Here is an 8,034-nt window from a genome sequence, read left to right on the forward strand (position 1 = left end):
TGGGTTCTGGTTCCTGTATCACTTTGACCATATAGGCATAGTGAATGGCTGTAAATCCATCATATTTCAGCCTATCCACAGGATACCTAACCCTGGTAGACCTGCGCAAAATAGGCTCACTTCCAGGTGCTCTCAAAACATCCCTGGTCTTCCTTACTCCAGGTGTAACAACAGAAGGAATACCCAACTCATCATCAATGCTCTGTTCTGAGCCACTGGATTCACCATCCACATAAGAGTGACCTGCATTCACATCAAACATGGGCTGATCTACCTTCTCTTTTCCTTTTCGTGATACCTGCGTACCACTATCTGCATTGCTTTGAGGAGATTCTCCTGATCTCAATCTACCTGTCCATGGTGAAGTATGTGAACCACTGCTAGAGGACACTGCAGGTCCACTGATATTTTGTGATTGCTGTTGTGAATTCTGTGCAGCAATACCATTTTGTGCATCTACATCAATCATCACATTTACTGGTTTATACCAGCTGCTCATCTCATCAAAAACAACATCTCTGCTCACTGTGAACTTACGCGTAGAAGGGTTATAGCATCTATACCCTTTCTGCTGCAGAGAATAACCAATAAAGACGCACTTCTCAGCTTTTGGATCCAACTTGGACCTCAACTCATCTGGCACATGGACATAGACAATGCAACCAAAAATCTTCAAATGAGAAATATCTGGTTTCCTACCAGTATACATCCCCTCTGGCGTCATGCCATGTATTGCTGCAGTGGGAGTCCTGTTCATTATATAGACTGCTGTAGCAACTGCTTCAGCCCAATAATAATCTGGTAGATCTTTTTCATTTAGCATAGCCCGAGATACCTCTCCAATATGCCTGTTTTTTCTTTCTGCAATTCCATTTTGCTGTGGGGTATGACTGCATGAATATTGCTGCTTTATACCATGCTCCTGCAAGAACCTTGCAAACTCATTTGAGAGGTACTCTCCCCCTCCATCTGACCTTAGGCATTTTATTTGCAGGCCTGTTTCTTTTTCAACCATAGCTTTGAAAGCTTTGAAGTGCCCAAACACTTCACTTTTCTTTTTCATAAAATACACCCACAGTTTTCTGCTGAAGTCATCAATAAATGTGACAAAATAGTGACAGCCTCCAATAGATGCAGCTTTTGTAGTCCACACATCAGAGTGGATTAATTCCAATGGCTTTTTACTCTCTTGAACATGCCTAGGAAAAGGTTTCCTTGCCTGTTTCCCAAATTGACAGGCTTCACAAACCTTGTGCATTTTTGCAACCTTGAATTTAGGCAATCCTGCAACAATATTTTGGGCTTGCATTGATTTTAGTCGTTGTATATTAACATGACCAATGCGTTTGTGCCAGATATCAATATCTGCAACTACACCGGTCCCATGTGCAAACATTGCTGCACTCAATTCAGGCATGTCTGCATCCAACATAAACATCCTGCCCTTCTTCTTTCCTTTTGCTATCAAGCGACCGTTATTTTTCATATCCTCAACAAAGCATCCATGAGGATTAAATCTAACCTGCAAGCCCTGCTCAACCATTTGACCAACAGAAACCAGGTTCTTGGTGATGTTCGGGACATGAAATACATCAGACAAGTATTTCTTTTTCCCATCCTGCATAGACAAAGGAATTTTGCCAATCTGCACAATAGGATGTGCAGTATCATCACCAGTCTCCACAAATCCTGGTTTTTCCATTTTTCTTGCATCCTGCATCCATTCAGCGTGACCTGTCATGTGGTTTGATGCACCCGAGTCAACATACCACACATCATTGCTTTCTTCTGCACTTGTTACAGAATTTGTCATATGCTGCACCATAAACAAATGCTCATTTCTGTCATCGCCCTGTCTACTAGAGAATGCATAATTGCCTTGCTGCAATTTTCCACTCATAATGTCATTCTGCTTTTTGTAGCAGTCTTTAGCCATATGACCCATTTTGCCACAATAGTAGAATTCAACATTGCTGTTTGCATTTTGGCTTCTCTGCCATCCACCACGGCCTCTTTGGCTCCCCCTGCCTCTAGAGTTACCACGTCCTCCTGCATAGGACTGGTTTTCTTGCGTTTGCTGCATATTCTGATTTCTACCATGGCCTGCAGATCGGCCTCCTCTACCTCTGCCTCTACCTCTGCCAGCATTTGAGTAGAAGACAGTTTCTTTTGAAGTTCCTGCTGAAGAAGATGCACCCCCATTTTTCTGCTCTTCAGAAATTAGAAGAGCAATCAACTCCTCAAAATCAGGAAAGTTTTCACGGACAGTAATGGATGTCCGGAACTATGCATAATCCTTTCCTAGACCATTCAAGGTCACAGAAACCAAATCATCATCATCCACTGGCGACCCAATGGAAGCAAGTGCATCTGCAATTTTCTTCACTTTCATGTGGTAGTCATTTATGCTCAAATTTTCTCTCTGCACATTGTGCAACTCCTGTTTGAGTTGCATTTTCCAGGCTTGCGTATTTGTGCTATACATTTTTGCCAAAGTATCCCATGCCTCCTTTGGCGTATTTGCATCCTGAATATGCACAATCATGGAGTCCAAAATACTGATAGACAGCCAGTACATAACTTTCCTGGCTCTCTCATGCCATCCTTTGAATGCCTGCATTTCCTGTTGACTGGGAACATTAGGAAGAACAGGTTCTTCTTCATTTCCTGTAATGAATTCCCAATAGCCTTTTCCCATCAAGAAATTCATCATTCTAAACTTCCATGCCTGGAAGTTGTTCTTGTCAAGCTTTTCAGTGACAATCTGTGAAAGAGAATCAGATGCCATTATAGAACACTGCAAAATATTCTATCACTGCAAAAAACACAGCTTTTGCCTCACACGGGCAGATCTGCAAAACCGACGAGAGTGGTATTTCACCACAGTCACTTCCTAGTGACGATTTTGCATCAACAGGCAATAGGTATGAATCTGCAACTCCCAATATCTCTGCACACAGGCATACGATGCAATTTCTGCGGCACCTTTCCACCGACTAGCCGCGTAGTGGTCGCACAGCAAGAAATAGGGCCTTTTTTTGAGTGCCTGCGAAGAACTTCCGCCTTCAAAACGGGCCCCGAAACGGCCTCAAATCAAAAAAATAAAGTCACTGAGGGCTTCGCCCACACTCGCAGCATATACTGCGCTCTCGCCACACCGCGAAGGGCGTCTCAATCTGAAACAGTGCACTCCTGCACTTCTAGCTGTGCTACCTGCAGAGATTTGCTCCCAAACTCGAAATAGGAAAGCAACACTGGTCCTCTTACCAGGACACCACGAACTTGGCTTGCTTTCTTGAGCTCCTTACCACGAACAAGGCTCTGATACCATGTGAAGATTGTGGGAGAGAGGGAAGGAGTCTCACTTGAGGCTTTCTCACATGCACAATGGGGGAATACACACGAAGGTGGAGGCTGAAAAACAGTTTTCCTCTTCTTAGTTGTGTAAGCCAAAAGAACTCTAGTACAAAGAAATAGAAGAACCCTATATGTGGGTCTCAAACCAAACTCAACTAACTAAGGTGGCATACTAACTGAGCCACAACCTATAGTAGATAAGGATAGCTGTCATCCAGCTATTATTCGTGGGCGGTGTACCAACCGCATCTCCAGCTAACAAGTCGGTGACATAAGTACACAACGGTCACCCTGGCATATCTCGAGTGGAGCTCGATATCTCAACAGTGTATGCATAGGGATATGAAAATTGTCACTTCCCCTCAATGGGCCAATAGAACTGGTGTCATCACCTAACTCATTCTCGATTATAGATTTTTTACTAGCTGTGGAAAAGAAAAGAAGAAATATGAAGACCCAACATAGCTTTTGCAATTTGCTCACATTGTTCCTATTTATACCTGCTCACTCTTTCCCTGTGTAAATGCCCATATATGAGTACAAATCAGACAAGCATATACAAACAAAGTAGTGGCTCAACTTAAATGACAAAATGTCCTGATTCCATACTCGAAACAGAGGATACACATAATGAACAACACAAATTCCATGCGAGAACTCAAGTGCATATATTTTTGAAGCAAACATTTTCCATGGGCATCATAACTGCTTCTAAAAGGTTGGGAACGAAAGCAAAGGTTTTGATCTAAAGACTTTGTTAACTCATTAGTGCTTGGATCTAGGGTAAAGAGACTTCCAAATGCATGCAACCTATGCAGCCCTTAGATGGATCAACGATAGGCAAGCGTTGTAAGAACATGCGAGTAGAGATGACTGCTCAGGGTATGAGTTCCGTGAGTGGGAGTGATGAGACCACCTCGGAGGCTGAGGGCTTGAGGCATCCTAGACGTCCCTACCTCTCCATCATATGTGGAGATTCTGGCTTCCAAATACCATGCCGGCTTTTCAAAATTGGAAGCAGACAAGGCTGCTAAGCTGCTACATGTAGAAATCTCCTGCTGCGCTAAAGAAATGGATAATAAAGCATGGTATGAAATGGTCAAGAAGCACTCCACGTCCTGTATGATTCAAGTGGAGGACGTCATGCCAAAGTTGGACTGCCTGGCTCAAGGCAGCAGGGTCTATCTCTTCTTCAAAGGATGGATCTCATCATTGCAGGAACTGTGGCGATTTATCATGTTTGAATGTGATCTTCCCCATGATGCTTATTCCACGAAACTTCTTACGAAGGGGTTCTTCCTCCTCAGATGCATCACCGAGTCCCTACGAAACGATGTCCTGAGAAAGCCCCTCCTATTCTCTAGTGCAGCAGTGCTGGTAATCCTATGGAGCCCCTCTTTCTCTATGGATGAGCTCCTCTATCATGACTGCCTGGTATGGGTGGAGTTTCTCGGGCTTCATGTGTGGCTACCATGACCCTTGGAAGAGTCCTATACATTCCTCCCTCATCGAGAGCCCTGTTTGACAGGAGGAAAGTTTGGATCCTTTGGGATTGAGTGCAACAAACTCCATATTTTGTCAAAGCCATATTCCCTAATGGTTTAGTGCTCCTGATCTAGGTCAAATTTGGTTATTTTCCAGATGCTTGCTTTGTGTGCATAAAATGGGGACACTTTGCAAGATCCTACCCAGACAAACCAGAGAACACTACCCTGGCGCATGGGGAAAGCATTGATCAGGACTCGGAGAAAGAGGAGGAAGAGAAATATTAAAAAGAGAAGAGGTGAGTCTTCTTTTTTTCACCAAATCTCGTTTTTTGTCCTTAACCTCTAAAAATCAAACATGAAAATTAGCACATAGCCTTAGCAATACAAGGAGAAACATGCTTCAATACTAACAAAACGAAATCTCACAAAAAATGAACCTACATTGCTTAAAGAGACTCACCTTCTTGAAAAACTTCCTTTCACACAAGCAGAGAGGGAGAAGGGTGGAGAGAGAGTACAAGTGTTGGGAGAGGGGTCGGGTAGGGGTGAAGAGTGAGGAATAGAGAGAAAGAAAGCGAGGTTGTCGAATATAAGGTGGGAGGAGAGATTTTTGCTTTTCTTACAATAGAGATGTGAAAGAAAGTATCGCATGGGGTTTCGGGTTTAAGCGCCTAGCGTCGCTATGTAGCGATGCTGGTCAATCGCTATATAGTGACGTTTATATCCAAAAAGCGTCACTATATAGCGACGATGGAATAGGACAAAGCGTCGCTATATAGCGACAGTTTAGGGCACTTATTGTCAGAGGAGAGAAAAGGAGCTCATGGGTGGCTAATCTTTGGATCCTAATAGATTTCCTTGCAGTCATGTTGTGATTTTGGAAGTGTGCAGATGGAAGGGACGAGTGGAAGCTCATAAGATGATATGCCAATGCCGAGAAGTGCAGAGTGGCTTACGAAGAGGTTGTATTGTCATTATACTCATTGCAAGCGAGAAGTACGACATCAACGTCGTATTGTCATGCGCCACTTGTGAATGTATGGGGAGGAGCCCGAACCAGTATCCACCATTGGTGTTGCACGTGGTGATGGATCATTAGTAAGTCAATGCTATTTGAGTTTGTGATTAATATTGGGTACCATTATGACACGAAACCTTGAGACAAGATCTTATATTTACACAAAATCTTGAGACACGATGAGGAGGGTGGTGAGGGTGCGCGTATACCTTCACACTTTGAGCAAGACTATAGTCTCCCGGATGTGTCAGATGATGTGATGAGGGTATGGTGGACATGATGGATTCTATTTTCAGGGGCACTACATCACATGTACACATGATGTCAGAGTCTAAGGTCAATATGCGAGAGTTGCAATCAACACACTTGTACGAGGGTGCTAGGATGTCTAAACTATGGGCTTGTCTCTCAATCTTGAATCTACAAGCAAACTATGGGTGGTTGGATACAAGTGTCTCTGCCTTAATGAGGTTAGCTCCTGCATTAATTTAACTCATTATTTGGATATTTTTTGAGAATCATCATGTATGTTTGAGAATCATCATTATTCGAAGCCTATGTATGTTTGAATTGTGACTCTCTTTTATCATTCTCTCTTTTATCCTCTCTTTTTGTCTCTTTTCTCCTCTCTTTCTCTCTTATCTCCTCTTTTCGTCTCTTTTCCTCTCTTTTCTCCTCTCTTTCCTTCTCTTTTTTTCTCTTTTATCCCCACTTTTTCTCTTTTCACTTTCTCTTTTTCTCTCTTATCTCCTCTCTTTTTTTGTGTGTTTTCTCCTCTCTTTTCTCCTTTTTCTCCTCGCTTTTTCTCTCTTTTTTCTCTTCTCTTTTCCTCTCTTTTCTTCTCTCTTTCCTTCTCTTTTTTCCCATGTGAAGCTTCAATAGCCTACCATTGAGCAAACAGATATAGACTTCTGTCACTCTAATTCAAAGAATGCAGGAGTCTGTAAATGTTTGCTCAATGTCAGGCTGTAGGATTCTAAGCTTACTCAATGTCTAACAGGTATTCTAAGCTGTAGGATTAGTGACATGACTTCTTTGTTTGCTTTGAGAATCATCATTATTCAAAGCCTATGTATGTTTGAATTGTGATAGGTTGCTCCAAAAGATGTTGCCTCCTGCACCAAAATAATGCCCGCATCAAGAGATGAAGCGAAGAAGATGCTAACAACGGTGGGTATGGATTATGGTGCCATCCATGCTTGCCGTAATGACTGTATTCTCTTTCGTCGTGAGCATGGAGATTTGGCTAGTTGTCTGAAGTGTGGGGAACAATGATATAGAGATGGCTTGCAGGGTGAGCAATAAGCTTAGTGGGCTTAAGTCCCATGATTGGCACAAGGTCTTACAGGTGTTCTAAGCTGTAGGATTAGTTACTGATAATCGTGATGTGTTAGTGTAATTATGATTATGTTACATTATTGACATGACTTCTTTGTTGCTTTGATAGTTCATCCTCCCAATTACAATAAAAGGGTGCTTACAAGAAGATGCTAGAAATGCTATATTCAAGATCAGTGGTATTGTGAGGTATGCTTACTATCAAATCGCATTGATTGCATTTTTTTCAATTTAATATGAATAATCTATAGATTGATTATGAATATATCTTACATGGGCATGTGAAATAGGTGGATATCTCAAAAAGAGATCTCCATATTGAGCATCGAGAAGGCTAGGGTGGAATCCATTGAAGCTGTATGCTTGCTTGAGAAGCACTTTCCCTCGAGCATTATGACAACTCAAGTGCACTTGCTTGTGCACGTAGTTGATGAGGTGGCCATTGCATGTACCGTTCATAGTCGGTGGATGTGTTTTCTTGAGCAGTTTATGAAAACTTTGAAGGGATTTGTAAGACAATGAGCAAGATCAGAAGAATGGCAAAGGAATGGCTTGCACAAGAGGCATTAGTATATATCACGGAGTTTCTTGTATCATGGATCCCAATATGCTGGAAGCTTGGAATAACAAGGATGATGATCGCATCATTGGCGAGGTTCCCTAAGGAAAAGGGATTGAAAGAAAGATAAGCGAAGAGCAAATGGAGAAATTCAATAAGTTTTGTATCCTCAATAGCAAGGAGATGCAGAAGTGGATTGAGAGATATGAAGCGGCCAAAGTAGAAAGAATTATAAATGCAAGGATGAGATTCAGAGAAATGTACAAGCGATCGCA

Source organism: Dipteris shenzhenensis, chromosome 21, assembly GCF_047967505.1.
Source record: "Dipteris shenzhenensis isolate YYH24624 ecotype China chromosome 21, Dip_SZ_1.0, whole genome shotgun sequence".
In the NCBI taxonomy this organism is placed as follows: domain Eukaryota; kingdom Viridiplantae; phylum Streptophyta; class Polypodiopsida; order Gleicheniales; family Dipteridaceae; genus Dipteris; species Dipteris shenzhenensis.